Source organism: Lissotriton vulgaris, chromosome 11 (genome assembly GCF_964263255.1).
Source record: "Lissotriton vulgaris chromosome 11, aLisVul1.2, whole genome shotgun sequence".
NCBI lineage: Eukaryota > Metazoa > Chordata > Amphibia > Caudata > Salamandridae > Lissotriton > Lissotriton vulgaris.
Window position 1 is genome coordinate 595,705,383 of NC_141699.1, and position 21,922 is coordinate 595,727,304.

Below are 21,922 nucleotides of genomic sequence, written 5' to 3' on the forward strand. Positions count from 1 at the left end.
TACAGGGACAAGGTAGTCCATCTAAGCAGTTACCTTCGTTTACAGTGGAGGAGTCCGCAAGGGGAGAGAGAATTGCGAATGTTCTTTGCAGTAGCACTAAATGCAGGCCTGGTGTTGTGAATGGTCATCTCTGGCACCAAGAGTCGGTCTGACGTTGCTGATGGTCATTGTTTCAGCATTGTGTTACCAGCCATTGTGGGTGGCTGTTGCTGTAGCGCAAAGTGCAGTTTGGTGCAGCGCTCCTCCGGAAATAATTTCTAAATCCATGTCACCTTTCCCTGAAGTGCAACTTTAACATATTCTCAAACAGTGGGGCCCATAACACTGCGAATCATCCATAAACACTTACACTCTACTTCATTGATCGATGAAATTCAAAGGAAGAGCTGCTGTATCATAGTGGAGTATCTAAAACTAAAATGGAATATTTATGCTATTTACACCTGCAGTTTAAATAAGTTTACCATGGTTTTCATTTGATACGACATTTTATTTAGACACACCACCATTGAGATCAATAGATCTGCTAGTAAAAGATTAGGCGTAGGAAAACTCAAGACAAGCTTAATTCTCCATTTATCTAATTTTTATTAAGGCAAATTCAGCATGTCCAAGATTATTTACTTTATTTCTTTATTTCAAAAGGACGACATTTAAAATAAGGTTTAAATTCAGGACAGCTCGATTCATTTATTTTAAGAAAAACTCAGATAGACATTTTTCATTTATTTTATATAGCAAGTATTAGCAAAAGACCAATAGTTCCCAAATAATCATCTATTCTCCTATCATTCCTAACTAAACTCTCAATTAAAGTGCATCTCCCTGTGAAAAGAATTAAGAATTATGGAAAGTCTTACATATCAGGAAAAATCAGCATTCCAGCAGCATCTCTGGTAACAAGCGAAGAAAGGAGTTCCTCTTCAGTAAAAACAGCACTTTTTATACCCTTTTCACTAGCTCTATCTAAACGTGTAACTTTCAACCTGAATTAGAGTTCTGATTGGATAATTTTGGGGTGGATGAGCATCATCTCGTCATCACAAATTAATTTTTTCCTTCCGTCCGCAATTTTCTAATGGGTCCATTGATTAGCCAAAGTCCGGCGTAGTTCTGTTCCCTACTTGCAACTTTAGCATGTATTCCCACGTTCTGTCCCATTGTGCTCATCATTTTGGCAGCCGTCTGCACTTCCAGGCTAACATGTCCTTGAACCGTAGTCACTCCAGGTACAAGCAGCTCGCATTCAGACTTGCGCATGCCTACTTCTTTTGTGGCCACAATAATCGAGTGACTCAATTTTCTTTTAGGCCTCACGAGTCAAAATGGGAACTATCATAGAAACAAACGCAAATAAACGTTAATTTTAAGTGATTTTGCGAAAAGCTTGAAGCCCGAGATTACCCAAAGAAGATCATATCTAACTGTAAGAAACGGGCTCGAAACCAGAACAGAGAGGCACTTCTGGATAGTGTCCAAAAAGCCCCACAAGAGGAAGTGCTGACATGTGTAACCACATACAGCCCCATGACAAATGCCATTAAAAAGATTGTCAATAAAAATTGGCGAATATTGACATCAGGTAATCTAATTTGGCAGAAACCCAGGTTTGCAAACAAAAGGAGTAGAAACCTAAAAGATATACTGGTTCACACACGACCGCCCCCCAAAACACCTAGAGACAATGTCTCTTTATGGGGCAACCCCAGAGTTACAGGCCATTATCCATGTGGCTCGTGCTCGGTCTGTGCCCTGACAAGATCAGTAAAAGAAATACAGCTTTTACCCAATTTTAGATGGACACTTAACAACCATACTAACTGCAACACGACACATGTTGTATATATGATCACGTGTCCATGTCAACTTAACTACATTGGGATGACATGCAGAAAAGTGAAGCAAAGAATTTGTGAACATAGAAGCAGCGTGAAATGCAGAAAAAACACGACCAAAATGGCTTCACATTATCTGGAGAAAGGACACACTGTTCTGGACCTACAATGGGTGGTCCTTGAAACTTTGACAAATAAGGATCACAATGCGGAAAAAACCCTATTTGAGAAAGAGCAAAGATGGGTCCATAGACTCAGGACCGATACCGAGGGACTGAATGATAATATACCTTGGTTATCCTTAGTGAGAAGGTGATCAACCAGTGAATAACCCAGACATACCATTATATGAAAATATACTTCCACGATGATCCCCTCACTGTCCAGTATGCAATATAAATCTATGCCCCAATGAGGATCACTATATTCCATCAAAAACATGAGGGAACGAAATATAAAATGCAGAAATTTTTTTGGACTATTCAAATCCTCCCTCCGCTTTGAAATGAACTAGTGACCCTATGAGCTAAACAACGCATACAATGCCCTCCGTAAAACCAAACACCGAGATCAACACACTCGGTCTCCATAGCAACGTTGATACAAGCTCTAGACCAATAGGAAGCCGCTCAGTACACAACCAACGCCCATTTATACGAACCGGAAGCAATGCCAAGTGCTTCCGGTTCGGTAAGAGCAGCACAGCGCATCAACTCGAAAGCAGCGGGACGGGCGCAATAGGTAGACGCCGAAACATCGCGAATGCGCTCCCACGAAAACCGCAAGTATTGAATGGCGTTCTGTCTAATTTTCAGAATCCCTCTGCCTTTCTTCTTTCCTCTTAGCCCCTCCTCAGAGCCTTACCACCGATTGGAGTGTGCATAACATTTGCGCGAGGTAAAACCAGAACGCGCCGACAGTCACAATGCCTTTTCCCATACGCATGCGAATCAGTCCATCGTGCACTACGCTGTATATTCGCATTATTGCACCTAGCTCCACGTATTAAATACGCGATGCCCACTAAGATTCTGTGCATTTTTAAGTGTGTTTTTTTCACAATTTAATAAGAAACACGACAGAGTTGATCACATTTAGCGCAAACCTTTACGAGCACAAGACGATGTGATACTCACAAGAGATGCATGCTCGTTTTTCCACCAGCATGCCATAACATACTGCATGAGATAGGAAAGTAGTAGATTAAGTTGAAACTATCGTAGACAGTAACCGGTCCCGTATAGTATTGTCATTTTAAAGTTGTTTACAATTGTTGGATATGAGAAGCAAAATTTTGGCTTAACGTGTGTCCCTCCACTATTCCCCTCCCTGTATGAGTGTGGCAAACTTGTGTTTACTCGTTACAGGTACCATAAGACCTCCAAACATAGGAACAGGTCAATAACCCTCTTCCTTTTTCACTTTTCTGAGCACTTGTATTTTTAATCCCTACCTCACTTATCACTGGTCCTGACGAATGCCCGTAAGCCCTAAAAACCAGGCAATCAAGGCAGAAACATGTCGACCTATGTTCAATCACCCCTCTCCCTATTTTTGTAAATCCTTTAACTCTAAGTGCAACTACTACCCATTACCAAGTAAACAAGTTGCACTGCAACAGAGTGTACTAGACCATGAACCAGACTGAATAAATTTACCTTCCCTGAGCTTTTTGGTCTTTTTAATAAATCCATTTTTTATTTCTGGCTCACTACTGCACCAACCTTGGGTAAAATACCTCCGGGTGGAGGCTGCATACCGAAACTAGACCTTATGATTATGCAGACACGTGATACCAAAGCGGAGAATCAAGATATACCGCTCTGAACCCACCTTACCCATCACGTGCATGAGGGTCTTTTTTTTGGGACACCCCTTACCAGTCCTGTACACTCAAGGTTGAGCAGGACAAGTGATCCTTCCCTTTTGATTAACCTATATCTACCTGGAAAATGAATGGATCTATTTTCCACCTCCCCCTTTTTGATTAGAATATAGTTTAAATAAGTTTACCATGGTTTTCATTTGATACGACATTTTATTTAGACACACCACCATTGAGATCAATAGATCTGCTAGTAAAAGATTAGGCGTAGGAAAACTCAAGACAAGCTTAATTCTCCATTTATCTAATTTTTATTAAGGCAAATTCAGCATGTCCAAGATTATTTACTTTATTTCTTTATTTCAAAAGGACGACATTTAAAATAAGGTTTAAATTCAGGACAGCTCGATTCATTTATTTTAAGAAAAACTCAGATAGACATTTTTCATTTATTTTATATAGCAAGTATTAGCAAAAGACCAATAGTTCCCAAATAATCATCTATTCTCCTATCATTCCTAACTAAACTCTCAATTAAAGTGCATCTCCCTGTGAAAAGAATTAAGAATTATGGAAAGTCTTACATATCAGGAAAAATCAGCATTCCAGCAGCATCTCTGGTAACAAGCGAAGAAAGGAGTTCCTCTTCAGTAAAAACAGCACTTTTTATACCCTTTTCACTAGCTCTATCTAAACGTGTAACTTTCAACCTGAATTAGAGTTCTGATTGGATAATTTTGGGGTGGATGAGCATCATCTCGTCATCACAAATTAATTTTTTCCTTCCGTCCGCAATTTTCTAATGGGTCCATTGATTAGCCAAAGTCCGGCGTAGTTCTGTTCCCTACTTGCAACTTTAGCATGTATTCCCACGTTCTGTCCCATTGTGCTCATCATTTTGGCAGCCGTCTGCACTTCCAGGCTAACATGTCCTTGAACCGTAGTCACTCCAGGTACAAGCAGCTCGCATTCAGACTTGCGCATGCCTACTTCTTTTGTGGCCACAATAATCGAGTGACTCAATTTTCTTTTAGGCCTCACGAGTCAAAATGGGAACTATCATAGAAACAAACGCAAATAAACGTTAATTTTAAGTGATTTAACCCTTCTGTTTACCTCCCCCTTACTAAGGTTTTCCCTATTAGTAGTTACCTAGCATATAGCCACATTTTAAAAGCAATATACTCACTTTAGCCTCGCGTTTTGTCACAATAACACATAGACAAAAGCACATTTATGCCGCATTCAGCTGTAAAGGGGTCTCCACGCCGGCCGAGCTTACCCTGCTCCGCTGAGACAGTCTCCTGCTTCAGTGTGGTGGCTGGGCTTTGCTCCGCCGAGCAACCTGCACTGCATTTCCTGACTCGCCTGGCTTGGCTTCGCCGGTCACGTCTACACCTTCCAGCAGCCTCGTCTTCAGGACGCCGCCCCCCCTCATCATCCAGCGCCAGGAGGCGCATAAAGCACCGCCCGCTGCCGAGGACCTGGTGTCAGCTGTAAAGGGGTCTCCACGCCGGCCGAGCTTACCCTGCTCCGCTGAGGCGTTTAAACAGTCTCCTGCTTCAGTGTGGTGGCCAGGCTTTGCTCCCCCGAGCAACCTGCACTGCATTTCCTGACTGGCGGGGCTTGACTACACCTTCCAGCAGCCTTGTCTTCAGGACGCCGCCCCCCCTCATCATCCAGCGCCAGGAGGCGCATAAAGCACCGCCACTCCCTCCTCCCGCGAGGACGCGCGCGGGACACGCCGGGCCAAGCCCGGGCAAAGGGCTGACCCTCATAGGCCCTCAAAGGCCTGAAGAGTCTGGTCTGGGCCACGTCTCTTGGTTACACCATCAAGCCACCGCCCAAGGTAATATATCTCTTCTGAACTGCATGTGAATAGATTTTAGCTTAACATAGTACCTGCCAAGGCGCTAATTGGTATTATGGTTAAAAAGACACCAATGTCAACTCGATCTACGTCAAGGAAATTAGCACAGGCAACAACCCCACTTCCAAGCTGGACTGCGATCGACAAAATGTTACAAAAAACAATAGGGGTTGTTGTCACTGCCATAGAAAATATCGAGAGGTGTCTCTCACTACCGCCGAGCATGTGTTTGATTACTCACCCTACGCAAGGAACTAATATACCTGCAAACATCTCTATAACAGCCGTGTCACAGGACTCCATCCTATTGCATTCATATGCGGACTTACTGGGGAATGATCAGAATTGTGTTGATGTATTACAACAGTCACTACCCACTGATTTTACTGCTTGGGAGAGCAGGCTGTCACTAACCCCCCACCTTGCAGCCTAGTGAGGTTTCCCCACCTGTGATTGATGTGTCTAATGTCAGAGAGGAGCTAGATAATTATGGTAATAATGATGCTAATCTAGCAGATAATACAGCTGATATGAACCCATCACAAAGCATAAGCGGTAATGGACCTAGTGGTCCCAAAGGTAGACCGGTACCTAGTAGGAAATTGGTAATTGTAAATAGACCCGGGGGGAGACGTCGAAGTAAGCAGAAGAGATCAACCCAAATTTCCTCGAAACAAGGGGGGGGAGAAAGTAATATGCAGCAGAGCTGCCACCTACATTCAAACGAAAATCAGGGTACTGTGCAACAAGACTCCTTACTTGTTAATAGGGAGGGTCTCATAACACAGCTCGAGCATTTAGTAAAATCACTTATTACCCCAATAGATGAAAGCTTGAGGGTTTTAACGGACAAGGTAGAGAATTTAGAAAAGCTGGGAATAGCTAATCTAGATCTGTTAGAACACATTAGCACACAGCACAAGCAACCTACAAAAAATGCCCCCAAGGGGAAGCCTAATAACAACTTGGCTGGCGGCGACACAAGAGTAGTTAGCCCTCTTGCACCAACAGTTGTAGCCATTGCCCCGGAAAAAATATACTACCAACATCCCTACTATAACAACAGGACAGAAACCTGCTGTGGAACAAAGGGAGAAAGGCAGCTTAGAATCTAATAATATGGACAGGGGAGCACCTGTCCGGAACATCAACAATATTATCCCTGCAACGATAAACTTACCACCGGAAAGCAGTGCGTATGTAGCTATCCTCGCCAATGTACCAAAGCTAAAGCCCACCCAATTTGAAAACCAGCAAACACTTAAAAACAAAACACTACATTGGCTCACTAGAAACTGTGGGTTTCCGATGCGTGGGGCAAATCATATTATCTCAACCCAGAGAGTAGGTTGGTTGGGACCCAGTAAAAAGGAGATAAATGGGGACTGTATAGTTATAAACTTCAGGACATCCGACTGGGCCAGAGACTCAAACTTAAATGCACCTGTGCCCTCTAATTGGGAATATAACACAACTCTACTCCCTCTAGATTATTTTTATAGGGGCCAGTCAGGGAGACACCCTACAGCAAGGATAATTGACCACCAGAGAGCTGCCCATTTCAATCAATATAACGCAGCCTACCACTTTGCCCCAATATGTAATCCTTGGGACAACTTCACAATACCGACCTACAACAGATTTCAGGTGTTTGGCTCACTGGATGAGAATCACTGACTGAGGGAACAAACCACATTATCCGAATCAGTTGATACTACTGCTATTAGGGGAAAGGTTGAAACTGACTCAGAGGTGTCTGACATAAAGAGGGTAGCCGGGTACACTGTGGAAAGGATAGCAAGCGATGGGGTACACACAATTGCTAAAATAGTTCAGACAGATGTAACCTCTGTCATAGATACCATCCCGGTTGAGAGTATAGAAACAGTTGCACCTTATGACACTGTACATGATAATACTGATGAAGGCCTCAACATCATTACCTGGAATATAGCTGGTATTGCCGGCAAAATAACTACCCCTTTTTGGAACACCTTTATTACACAAGGGCATGATATAATTTGTCTCCAGGAGACGTGGCATAGAGCCTAAATACAAGTTGAGGGGTACACATCTTATAGTGTGGATGCAGTAATCCCCGTAGCAGGAAGGGCAAAAGGCGGCCTCTTGACATTAGTATCGACTACCTTAACTGAGTTCAGACTTGTTAGCTGTGTAGAGGTGGCCCCGTACGCGCAGATTCTACGTTTGGTACATGGTAAAGGTAGGGACCTAGTTATAGTACATTTTTACAATAACATCATTGGAGCTAACCGGGGTATGATTGTTCAAGACATAGAGCGGGCGATAAAGGGAGTATTAGAGCAGCTAGGCGATCCGTCTGTAATAATTTGGGCGGGTGACTTTAACATCCAAGCGTGCAGTCATGCACAGAAGGGGATCTGTGGTCATCGAGGTGAGTACTATAGTGGAGGTAGTACTGTTTACAATCATTTTACCCATACCAACTACGGTAGCGCCTTGAATAATTTAGCAGCTAAATTAGATGTTCGAGGCATGTGGGCCGCTAAATTCATATCTTGTGCATAGATCGTCGCCTAGTGTTGGGTCCGGATGATTGCACCTTGTTGTCCTGGAAGAGTCTTTGAAGTATCACGAGATAGGTGTCTCCTCCCCTGGACTACAGTGCGCATGGGCATCCTCTCCATCCTTAGATTGTTTTTTTCCACCATTGGGTTCGGATGTGTTCCGTGACACTCGTTTGGAACCTATAGGAAAAACTTGTTTTCTTCAGGCCAAAAGGCCTCTTTAAGCGTCAGTATTGTACTTCGTTCGGTTCTGAGTTAACTTATCCGGTTTCCCGGATACTTGAGCACGTGTGCTCCCAGCTTTTTAGGCCCGATCGAAGACTGACATCGAGGATAGAATTCCAGGCCCCGTTTAAGCGTTGCCCGGTCTGTAACGCGAAGTATCCTCTCTCAGACGTGCACCCTGTGTGCAACAGGTGTCTTTCTCCAGACCACGACGAGGAGAGTTGCTTGGCCTGTTCAAAATTCAGGTCGGAAGAGGCGCTCGCTCTTCGACGTGAGGGGAGACTACCGGCGCGGAGAGCGTCGGATGTGGAGGATATCTTCGAGGCTGGGGACGACGAGGGCTTCCAAGAGGAGGAACTGGAGCACTTCTCCGACCCGGCCTCCTGTCAAGAATCTTACTACGGAGAAGAGGTAGACGATGAGAACATCGAGGACGATGAAGCCGTCTAGGTAAGAGACGACGGTATGGCCATTGGAGCCGCAGAGGGCGGCTCCAGCGATGAGCAAGACCCAACCGAACCTTCGGGGGTCGACAGTGACACTGTCTTGTCAAAGGCTCAGGTCGAAGCATCGCCGGAAGGCCTTAGCCAAGATCTTTCTACTCATTCTACAGCCCCGCACTCTGGCCCGGGTAAGAATATTTCAGAGCCTTCGGTGGATACGCCTTCGAAAACGAAACCGAAACTGACTAAAGACAAATCGAAACTGAAACTGGTCAAACCAGTATTCGTTTCGCAAAGCCTCGTTCCATTGGATCCTAAGAAGGCTCAGTGTCATTGCCCCTTCGGGGTCACAGAAAGGTGCCGACCCGAAGATCGGTACATCCAAGAAAGTGCCAAAGGCCCAAAGAGACGGAGCAACGTCATCTAAGGCTGTCCTCGGGGGCGTGGACACTGAAGACGGACTTGAGTCGCAGCCGCCCCTCAGTCCGAATGCATACAAGTTGATGCTGGTGAAGGTTCTCGAAGACGAGCACAAAATGGCCGCGTCGGAACGTGACGCATCAAGCCGCGGCCATTTTGGGAATCCCAGCGCAACACCTGGCTCGAAGTTGGCGATGGCCGTGAAAAAAGTCAAAAAGCCATCGGGGGCCCCACCTATAGTTTTTGGACTGCCTCCGACTGCAAGACCTAAAACGTCTAAGCCGGCACAGGGCACCGACCCTGGTAAAATGATGTCAAAACTTAAGGGAACGACCGCCACTCCTGAAGGCGTCGGTTCCTCTCCACCTTCTTCTGAAAGCTCAAAGAAGTTGTACATTGACTCTGCCACTGGAAGACTCACCCTTTTCAAATGGAAGATCTTGCCGGAGAAGCCAATGGAATCCTATCAAATTCCACTCATAAGGAAAAGAGACTCTGCTTCCTCGCCATTTCTTTTCGAGTCCGTAAGGCCTTATGGACAAGCCTTTACTCATTCCCCCACACGCACGGAGGATGGTGGGGGTGATGACAAGAATGACGAGCAATTCAACTATCCTGATGAATCTAATCAGGATGACTCGCAGGATGTGCTCGACGATCAAGGCACGGCAGACACCCAGTCTTACCAAGTAAAGACAGCCCCCGCAGAGGATACTGCGGCGTTCAACGCTCTACTTGAAAGGGCAGCGTTGAACCATGATGTGGTCATGCATGCAGACCCAGTTGAGGAGGACTTTCTGTTTGATACCTTCTCTACGTTGGACAGATCAGTGAAGACGCTGCCGATGCCGAAGGGTGTCCTTAAGCACGCCAATGACATTTTCAAGGACACAACCAGAGCAAGGGTGGTGAACCCACGTATTGAAAAGAAATACAGGCCTGCTCCTGTGGACCCTACGTATATCAAGGGGTCAATTGCCATTGGACTCTTTGGTGGTCTCCAATGCCCGGAAGAGGGCGAACTCACAAGTGGTGATGCTCCTCCCTCAGACAAAGAATCCAAAGTATTAGAAGCCTCTGTGAAGCGGGTTGCTGCGCAGGCGGCGAATATTTGGAGAATAGCCAATACACAAGCTCTACTGGCTAGATATGATAGGGCTCACTATGATACCCTAGAGCAATTGTTGCAACACTTGCCTGATGCATATAAAGAGGGGGCGGAAATGTTGATTCAGGAAGGGAAACTGATATCAAACGCTTCTATCAAGTCTGCCCTAGATTCAGCGGACACTGCAGCCAGGGCCATTAACACTAGTGTAATGCTAAGGAGGCAGGCATGGTTACGAATTTCAGGGTTTAAGCCAGAAATACAAACAAGTTTGCTCAATCACCCCGTTAACCCAGATTTCTTGTTTGGGCCTGACATTGACACGAATCTTGAAAAGATCAACAAGGACACCGAGACGGCTAAGTCTATGGGGGCCTTGCAGTCTCAACAGTTCAGAGGGGGTTCTTTTCGTCGCTCAGGTAGTAGAGGGCCTTCAAGGGGGCAAACATCTCAACAAACACAATACAATAAAGGTGGTGCACAGACCACCTTTAACAAAAACAATAGAGGTGGATACCGTGGTAACAGCACCAAAGGCAGAGGACGAGGAAATAATAACACCAGGTCCTCAGCAAATACCAAACAGTGACGTCTTGTCACTGCCCCCGGACCATATAACACTGGTCGGGGGACGACTCCAGCAGTTCCTGCCAGTCTGGGAAGGCATTACCACAGACAGGTGGGTGAGGCAATTTATCCAGTACGGGTATTGTTTAGAACTGACATCCACTCCGCCCGACATACCACCAAGACACCATCCTATGTCCGCAGAGCACTTAACCTTATTACAGCAAGAAGTGGCCAGCATGCTGCAAAACGGGGCCATAGAACTGGTGCCTCTAGAGGAGCACGGAACAGGGGTGTACTCTCTCTATTTCTTAGTCCCAAAGAAGGACGGGTCTCTCAGACCCATTCTGGATCTGAGACCCTTGAACCTATACATCCTTTCAGAACATTTCCACATGCGGACTCTGCAGCAGGTCCTGCGGTTGCTCAGTCAGTGGGATTTCCTGGCAACTCTGGATCTGAAGGATGCATATTTCCATATACCCATACATCAGGCACACAGGAAATACCTCGGGTTCACTATACAGAACAAGCATTACCAGTTCAAGGTGCTACCCTTTGGAGTGACCACTGCTCCCAGAGTGTTCACCAAGTGCTTGGGAACAGTGGCGGCACACCTTCGGAGACAACACATTCATGTCTTTCCTTACCTGGACGACTGGCTTGTGCAAGCGAAGTCGGCCCAGCAGTGCGCCAGCCACGTTTCCCGCACAATTCATCTTCTGCACAGTTTGGGATTTTCTCTGAACTATCCCAAGTCGCATCTTCATCCCGCTCAAGTACTGCAATACTTGGGAGCGACTTTTGACATTGTGAAAGCTACAGCCCAGCCAAACTCAGTGCGAATCGACAGCATGCAGCTGCTGATTCGCAAATTCAGACCACACCACTCGCTACAGGCGCGAGTGTTTCTGCAGTTGATAGGCATGATGGCCTCCTGCATCTTCATAGTCCCGCACGAGTGCCTGCATATGCGTCCGCTCCAAGAGTGTTTATCACAACAGTGGAATCAGGCTCAAGGACAATTGAAAGACCTAGTGTTGGTGACCGGTCGTGCGTACAACTCTCTGCATTGGCGGAATCCACGCAACCTTTTCCAAGGGACGCCGTTCCAAGAGCCTGTACCACAAGTAGTGCTCACGACGGACACATCCCTCCTGGGGTGGGCGCATCTCCTTCACTATACAGTGCAGGGACTATGGTCAAATCAACAAAAGAGGATTCACTTCAATCTGTTAGAACTGATGGCAATCTTCATGGCACTCAAGGCCTTCAAGATACATCTGTGCAACAAGGTCGTGTTGATCCGGACGGACATGACGGCCATGTATTACATTCAGAAGCAGGGAGGTACTCACTCTCCACAGTTGTCACACTTGGCTCAGAGCATGTGGAAGTGGGCCAGTCAGAGGAACATTTTCCTCATGACGGAGCACCTCCCGGGCCAGGACAACCAGATGGCGGATCTGCTCAGCAGACACAGCCATCAGGGGCAGGAGTGGGAGATTCATCCCTCGGTGCTGCAACCGTACTTCCAGCAGCGGGGACATCCAGACCTCGACCTGTTCGCCACAAACGAGAACGCAAAATGCCCAAACTTCGCCGCCAGGTTCCCACACCCGCGGTCTCAGGGCAATGCGATATGGATGAACTGGTCAGGCAGATTTGCGTACGCTTTTCCGCCGGCCCCCGTCATACCTCTGGTGGCACGGAAACTCAGACAGCACTCGATGACTCTCATCCTGGTTGCTCCAACGTAGGCGAAGCAAGCATGGTACACCACGTTTCTAGAACGTTCCGTGGTGCCTCATCAAAGACTGCGTCTTACACCCAGAGCCATGGCGATGTTCAGCACCCAGATCCGCAGCAGTTAAACCTTGCGATATGGCTCCTGAAGTCATAGAATTTGGGTATCTGAATCTGCCTCCTGATTGTATGGACATCATCAAGGAGGCAAGACGGCCTACCACTAGGGCCTGCTATGCTGCCAAATGGAAACGTTTTGTCATTTACTGTTCCAACCATGACATAAACCCGCTGGATGCACCAACACAGAACATTATTTGTTACCTGTTACATTTATACAGATGCAATCTGGCATACAGTTCTATACGAATTCATTTGGCGGCAATATTGGCTTACTTATAGAACAGGCAACACCTTTCACTGTTCCGAGTGCCAGCCATAAAGGCTTTTATGGAGGGACTCAAACGAGTCATTCCACCAAGAAGGCCACCTTCACCGGTCTGAAATCTTAATCTAGTTTTGACCAGACTGATGGGACCTCCTTTCGAACCTCTCCACTCTTGTGAGATACAGTTCCTAACTTGGAAGGTTGCCTTCTTAGTAGCGATCACGTCGCTGAGACGGGTTAGCAAGCTGCAAGCCCTAACCATTCAAGAACCTTTTATACAGGTACACGCAAATAGGGCGGTGCTACGCACTAACCCTAAATTCATGCCTAAGGTGGTTTCTCAGTTCCACATTAATCAAACAATTGAACTGCCAGTTTTCTTCCCTAATCCGGACTCAGTAGCAGATCACTGCACACATGCACCAGATATGAATTTAGCGGCCCACATGCCTCGAACGGAATATGCTACTTACCAGTATGCATCTGTTCTTGGCATGTAGGGCCGCTAACATTCATATCGCCCCCCCATCGTCCCCGGTGCCTGTCACAGCTGTAGTAGTCAGAATTATTTGTAAGCATGGTCATCCTGTGTTGTATTGGACTCCATCTCTACCACAATGGCGAAGAACAATCTAAGGATGGAGAGGATGCCCATGCGCACTGTAGTCCAGGGGAGGAGCCACATATCTCGTGATACTTCAAAGACTCTTCCAGGACAACAAGGTGCAATCATCCGAAACCAACACTAGGCGGCGATCTATGCACAAGAAATGAATGTTAGCGGCCCTACATGCCAAGAACAGATGCATATGGTAAGTAGCATATTCCTTAGAGTTGCTAGACTGCACAAAGAATAGAGATAATGCAGAATGCCCGTCGTTTAAAGTTGGGATGCCCACTCTAATATTGACCACATTCTGGCGTCTAATGGATCAGTCTATTCCAACTTATGGGTAGTCGAGCAGACTGTGAGCGATCACAACAGCCTATCACTGGTACTATTTGGTTGGGGGCGAAAAACCCACGTTTATGGGAGACCCGTCCAATCGATTTCAGCCGAAAGAGCAAACGGCATGAGAATAAAGTGGGTTAGAATTAACCCTGCCCAATTCATGAAGGAAGTACTTTTAAAATGTAGTGTGGAAATCGGTTACTATCTAGGTTCCAAAGTGACCCCTGGCAATTTACTCACTAATTTTTTAAAAATAACTAAAGTGATTGACGATTCACTTACAGTTAGAAGTCGAAAGCTGAGAAATTCAAGTGGTTTGGTTTGATAAGAATTGTGCCCATTCGCTAAGTAAACTCTAACTAGCTCTAGATACCAAGCCCAGAGATAAGAGCAACAATTAGAGAGGAGCGCCACAATTATAAGATCTCGTTGGCCACCAGGAAAAAAGTATTACAAAATGAAGCTTGGTCTAATCTGGACATGGCAGCGGCAACAAAAAAGAACAAATTATTTTGGGAAACCATTAACAGCCCACTCTTAAAGAACGACAACATCCCTGAAATCACCTCCCACGTAAGCTGCTGTGCCTGGATAGCACATTTTTCTGAGATTTTTAATTCAGATGTGCTGATTTTAGATATAGATATAGTACCCGGTTCGAAATGGCAAAAAAAGCAGTTATCTGTGACCCTAACCGAGGTCACCGTTGCAATTCGAAATTGTAAGGGCGGTAAAGCCCCGGGCCCCGATGGGGTGCCCATGGATTTTTATAAACCTGAAATGAACCTATGGGCACCTATCCTGACACGATATTTTAATGCTGCCATAGAAGACAGGCTTCCACCAACATGGGGCCAGTCCATTATCGTACCCCTGTACAAGAAAGGCCCCAGGTCAGAGGCACGTAACTACCGCCCCATCTCACTTCTGGACTTGTCAATTAAAATTCTTAGTTGAGTCCTTTTAGAGAGACTAGAAGCCTGGGTTGAGGAAAATAACATCTTATCCCCAGTGCCGTATGGGTTCAGAAAGGGGATGGGAACGATGGAGCAGTGCGTGAACCTGGAACTCATCAGCAAATATACAAAAGCCAAAGAAGGAAATTTATTTTTGTGCTTTGCTGATTTAAGATCGGCTTTTGATTTGGTAGAACATTCGCTTTTATGGCCAATTTTACTAGAAATGGGTGCTCCTACTGAAATTATTATTTTTTAGCCAGACTCTATGAAAACTTGTCTAGCAAAGTAAGATTTTGTACTGCTGACGAATGCACACCTTTATTTAGAATTAACAGAGGCATTCAACAAGGATGTGTTCTTGCCCCACTTTTATTCTCTTTATTTATAAACCAAATTGATCAAATTTTAAGAACACCCAAGCAGATGCCCCCACTATAAATGGTAAACCCATCCCAATTCTTTTATACGCGGATGACGCGGTCCTTCTTTCTCGGACCCAAAACGGCCTGCAAAACCTAATGAACAAGTTTCAGACCTTCACAGAAAGTAGAAAGCTGATAATTAATAAAGGAAAAACATTTATAATGTCATGTGGAAGGAAGACAAGAAAGAATAGGACCTTTTTATTTAGATGGGGAGAAACTGGAAACTGTAAAAAAGTTCTGTTATCTGGGTATTATATTCTCAGGAGACGGAAGGTGGGCTAATGAACAGGAGAGTGTTCGTCTTAAAATGGTCAGGAATACTAATAGTGTTTTTAGATTTGCGATGAAATTAGGGGGCCGTAGAAAACAAGAGTTGGTATCTATTTATAACTCTAGGTGCATATCATCAGCAGGTACCTGCTTCCGACTGCTGCTGGGACTCAAACCCATTCTGGGCTTCTTTGACGCCCTTACTAGGCAGATCATCACCCAGGCCCTGATTATGTCACGACTGGATTATGCGAATTCACTGTATTTGGGAGCCAATAAGTCTTAAGTTCAGAGGCTACAGTGAGTCCGGAACACAGCTGTAAGATGCCTTTTTGGGCTGCACAAGTCTGTTCCGTGACAAGCGGCATTCGCTGTTTACACTGGCTACCTGTGGCAAGGCGCATCGAGTTTAAGGCTCTTTGTAAAACCTTTAAAACTCTGAAACTGGCCTCTCCTAAAATCTTGAATGACTTGCTTTTACCTTCTGTCTCCTCTCGCCAGCTCCGCCTCTGTGGGACAACATCTGGTGGTGGTTCCTAGAGTCAGGAAGGTTCGTGCTGGTGGTGGTGGCCTTTCGGAATAGAGTAGCCATCCTCTGGAAATCTTTACCATCCCATATTCAAGGGTTCACGAACTACCTTGAATTTAGGAAATCTCTAAAAATCTTTCTGTTTCTCATTCCGCAGGCCCACGGGCCTTTTATGTTCTGTCACCTCAATGCTGGTTAGCGCCGTGACGCCTCTTTGCTGGGGCAGGTGTTGCGCTTAATAAACCTGTTAACATAACATAACTTGAAGTTGTGAGACGTATTGATTGCTTGTGGATTTTACCCATCTAACATCCAATTGTAGCATTGAAGTTATGAAGAGTGTTTATTTAACCTTTTCTGTTTATTTCGGTGGGTGATATTTATAGCTTAGTTGGACATTTTGTGGGAGGGTGTTTTGCTGTCCTTTGTCCAGCTGAATTTCCTATTGTTTTCATGAAGGGGAGATGTGTTGTGGCCACTTGCTATCTTATGCATTCTCCCCACAGTCTTGATGTTCCTGCGGCTCAGCCAGTGGTTGTGGTTATTGGATGGTTGGAATGTTGAGTGTTTGTGCTTGGTTGAGTGGACAGTTGGAGTGAGAAGGGCTTTACCTGTAACCTGAACTAAATCTAAAAAACGTACATCTTTTATAACTTGCGAGTATCCATCATTCATTGGAACAAAAAGGCTGTAGGATGTCAGTATTTATTTCTAACACACAACATTTAAACAGCTTGTAAGTGAATAGAACAATATTTCAATAATATCAAAAACTATGAGAGCACATTTTGTTTTGTAATTCAGAAGTGTGATGCAAATAAAGATATAAATAGGAGAAAAACAAATCAGAACACTTTACTTGGTAATGTGCAAATAAATATTGGTAGAAACTCGATTTCTAAACATTGTTTATACTCTATTTTTATTATCAGTAGGTAGCATGTCAGTGGGAAATTTTGTGACCATTTCAGTGGAAAGGCTGCTGATTGCAAATGAGTGTGCTACTACTAATATGATTCGGGAAACATTACTTGCTCCGTCCTGATGACAATGCTTTTATTGAACTAAGAGGCAAGTCAGCGGACATGTGTTTCTCATATGTGGCTAGATTAGTTTTGTATATGGAGTAATAGTTTCGTCTGTTAAATCAAATAAGTGTTTTTTGTACAGCAGACATGCTGAGCTTGCATATTTGAAGATGCTATCTTCTGTGATAAAGAAGAAAATGGTGGCTCAGTGAATTTAAATATGTGCTCAGAATCACTTAATTTGAAACCAATTTATGGGTCAAGAGCATTATAATTAGGTCGAGTAGGTTGCTTAAGTCACTAGACCTGCAGTTCTAGTAACATTTTGGTGATTTTTCGAGGCTTGTATTGGAGAAACATTCACTGCATCAGTACACTTACAGACTAATGACTTGCAGGACTGTTCTTCTCGACTTAAGGTAAGTAGAGGCCAAGGTCCAAGAAAGCACAAGCAGTTCAAGTTTACCTGCCCTATGGTGTCAGGGTGCCGAGGTGCTTCACACAGTGGTAGCCTATAATGCTACATGCTAAAGTCAATGGCGAGAGTACCTGCAAGAAAAATACTGCAAGTGGGGACTGGGGGACCAGTCCGGCAGAACCCAAGGAGGGGGTAAAGCTGTTGAGGGCCTCAGGACAACCGAAACACCATTGGTTCACTTGGGCTGGGGATCTCGGGTGCAGAGGTGCTTAGTCCGGTGAGTTCGAGGCTCTCCTGGTTTTGGTGTACCTGTAGAAGAGGGAAAAAAACACAGCAGAGCCACTCTCTGTGTGGAGCTGGCTTCTTTCGAAGTCCCTTGACGTGCAGGTAATTTTTGGCGGTGGTGGTGTTCTGACTGAACACGAACCAGCATTGGTTCTTGCAGCTGTCTGCTGTCTCGAGTACTGTCGGTATTGGGGGTGGGGAGGGGGGGGGCTTCTGGAGGGTCTAGCGGCTCAGTACATGCTATGGAGCTGGGGCTAACATTTGGAAGCCATGAAGCCCTTCTTCTTGGGTGCCGCTCCCTCGGTGGGCCTAGGTGTCAACAACGCAGTACCGGGCAGATGCCTTTGGTACCCGGTGTTGCAGGGAACTCACTCATCCACTCAAGGGAGATGTTGCTGGTCCAATGAAGTGCAGGCCAGACCTTACAATGATTTAGTGAGGCTGTTCTGCTTCTGGACAAGTCTGTCTGTGATTATCAGGACAGAAGCAGCCAGGCAGTGTTTTGAGCCAAGTTCAATGCTGGTCTAATGTTCTCATGTCTTCTATTCTTCTTTCGGACAGATGAATCTGATATCCTGGTGTCAGGGAGCCACCTAAACTGTAACTTTAGTGACGTTAAGGTGAGTGAAGGGTAGTAAGCAATGGGCTACTTACCCCCTAGGGTCAATACACCCCCTATATGACCACTTCCTTTGGAGAGTGGGCATAACCCTGTCCCAGATTTCCTAATTCCACTAAAAACAATAAGGTGGAACCCTTCTTTCTTGGAGCACATCAGGTTGCCCACTTTAGAGGTTTGATTAGCCTAGAGGTGCAACATGCCTACTGCATAGCTAATTTCCCACCTGTCCTGGTGCCAAATGGGCCTCTGAATACGGTGTAGCATCTCCCAGGTCTGGGGCAAGCGGGGTTGCATATCCAATATGGCAGGGGCTTTGAAGCCCCTGGCTTTGATATGCTAAATCGCTAGCCATCCTCCAGGGAAGGCATTGCCTTTTAACTCCGAGAGCATGGGGTCTCACCTGCAGGGGTCAGAAATGTTTCTGTGGTGTTAGGCTGGATGATACCAGTCAGCCAGCACACTAGATACTGGTAGGTTTTTCAGGGGGTACCTCTAAGGTGCCTTCTGGATGAATGCCTTTATTAATCTAGTACTGGCAACAGTACAGATTTATTAAGATAAGGTGTTTAATACCAAGCATGTAGCTGGGGAACTCTGACCATTGTCCAGTACATTTACTTAAGATGGCTTCCCTGTTCACTTGTACTATCTAGTAATTAAACTAGACAGCACAGGCACATATCTGCTCATGCAGATATGTCCTCACATGTAATATAATGCATCATGCCTGAGGGCTACAAGGCCTGTTTTAGGGGTGACTTGCATATCATATATGCTCTGATGTTGGCATGGCACACAGCGAGTGTGTCATGTCATGTTTTCACATATGGTTTGCACCATGTCATGCACCCTGCAATGGCAGTCTGCATGCAATTTGTATGGGAGGGATCCCTTAGAGTAGAATAATGTATGCTGCAGCCCTCTTTAGTACCCATGCCTAGGACTTACAGGGGTGCTAAAGTATGTGCTAATTGTAACACAGTTAGATCATTTTACCTTGTTTTCAGGTACTGGGGCCTAGTTAGCAGGGACCCAGTGCACATCAATTGAAAAACATCAGTGCCAGTGGCAAAAAGTGGGCGTGACACTCACAGGCCACTATTCTGGACCACTGGCTCAGCAAAGCTTGTGACCCAGTGGCTCCCCTGAAACGGGTCACCATCAACCGCACCCACAATGCTAACAAGTGGTTCAATCCTGGCCTTAAAGCCAAGAAACTAGAGCTACGGCAGGCTGAACGAGCTTGGGGAAGGACCTACTGCCCGACCCGAAGACTACTCTTCACCGCCCAACTCAGTGAATATAAACAAGCCATCCTGACAGCCAAAACAGAATACTTTTCTGGGCGCATCTTAGCCGCAGAAAACCAGTCCCGGGAGATTTTCTCCACCGTCCACAAGCTGGCATCATCAGACAGAACCTCACCCAAGATCCCCCCCTCCCAGTCCTTATGCAACTCGCTTAACGAGTTCTTCATTGAAAAAATAGTCTGCATCAAAGCCAACATCCCTCCTCCCTCGCCCACTTTCACCCATCCGCAGCCACCGGACAATAATTGGTCCCTCACCACTATTCCCTCACTGACTAAAGATTCTCTGCTCCCTCTACTGAGGCGTGTCATGTCGGGCTCCCCAGCTGACATCTGCCCGGCACAAATCCTCTGTCAGATCTTTACTGAATGCCCAGCCCCCGCCCTCACCCTCCTGAATAATTCCTTTACGCTTGGTTCTGTCCCTACTTCCTTCAAAACTGCCACAATTCTTCCAATACTAACTATTGCCCCATATCCCTTCTCTCTTATCTGGGAAAGGTAGCTGAGTCCCACGTCACTCAGGTGCTCAGCTCTTTTATAGAGGACAGTAATTACCTTGCACCCTGTCAGGCGGGCTTTCGTCCCCGCCACTCCACTGATAAGGTGGTTATCTCGGCCATGGACCAACTCAGGGAGGGACTTGACACTAACACCCCTCAAGCCCTGGTCCTCCTAGATCTGTCTGCCGCTTTTGACACAGTGGACCATTCCATCCTTTTGTCCCGTGTCAAGGCGGCGGGCATGGGGGAACAGGTACTGACCTGGATAGGTTCCTTCCTGGCCGATTGTACTCAGGCAGTCCACCTTGCTGAATTCTCTGCCCTGCCTCGCAGGGTGAATTGTGGCGTTCCCCAGGGATCTACCCTCTCCCCCCTCTTATTCAATCTTTACATTTTCCCCCTTATTTCTGCACTGCAACAACTGGAGGTCACAGTCTACAACTATGCTGATGACCTCCAACTCCTTTTTAATTTCTCTCCCCCCCCCCCCCCTATCCGGCGCCGCTAGCCTCCAGTCCGTCATGCTGTTTATCCGGGATTGGATGAATGCAAACCATCTCAAACTCAACCCGGATAAGACAGAACTGATTTTGACTGGAGGCAGTGGCAACCCCTGGTCTCCTTCATTTTGGCCCCCTTCCCTTGGCTCACCTCCCACTCCCTCTTTTTCAGTCAAAACCCTTGGTATCACTCTCAATCAGGATTTGACACTCCATTCTCACATCAGTTCTGTTGTTTCTTCTTGTTTTTTCACCCTGCGCATTATCAGGAAAGTGTCCCGGTTCTTCTCCCCCTCTGCACGGAAACTTATACTAATGGCCATGGTCTTATCCAAGATCGATTACGGGAACATAATCTATAATGGTGCTCCCGCCTACGCACTCCAGCGTCTCCAGCTGGTGCAGAACCAGGCTGCTTGCCTGGCACATGGCCTATCCAAATATCATCACTCCTCACCCCCTTCTTATTGCCCTTCACTGGCTCCCCATCAAACAACGCACTCTTTTCAAACTTGGCTGTCTCACTTTTCAAGCTCAGGCGGGCACTGCCCCTGCTTTTATCAACTCCACCATCGCTAATTACTGCCCCTCTAGAGCGCTACGCTCCTCTTCTAAATCTTTATTAGTTATCCCCCGATTTAAGGAAAAAAGATCGGGAGGTCATAAATTCTCGGTTCTTGCACCCACCTTTTGGAACTCTCTCCCACCCCAGGTCAGACTTTCCCCCTCCTATCTTGAGTTTCGCAAAGCTCTCAAGACTTTTCTGTTCCAACAAGCTTTCAGCCCATAGCCCCTTGTGTCCGCCTTAGCTCAAGAACCCTCTAGCGCCAAGAAACTGCACAGTGAACGCGCGCTTTATAAAAATAAAAATAAATCAAATTCAACAAGCATTTGCAATGCAATAGGTCTCACATTCACCCAAGTTTAACCTATTGACATTGTAAATGACAATGCCTTTCAATTATGTTTTGGGTTTTAATACATAAATAAAAGGCATTATCATTTATAATATTAATAGCTTAAACTCGCGCAAATGCGAGACGCATTGCATTGCAATAAAGGTCCTTTTCAACCCCATGTTGAATTGTAAATATCATAGGAAGAGACCGGCCTGCGACATCTTTAAAGTAGTGATAAATAGTGCAG

The 21,922-nt window shown here is 45.8% G+C and overlaps 1 protein-coding gene across 1 annotated transcript in view; it reads left to right on the plus strand.

Annotated features, from left to right (window-relative positions):
- The window catches only part of PIWIL2 (piwi like RNA-mediated gene silencing 2), a 2,549,426-nt gene that overhangs the window by 61,449 nt on the left and 2,466,055 nt on the right, over nt 1-21,922 (plus strand). The window lies entirely within an intron of this gene.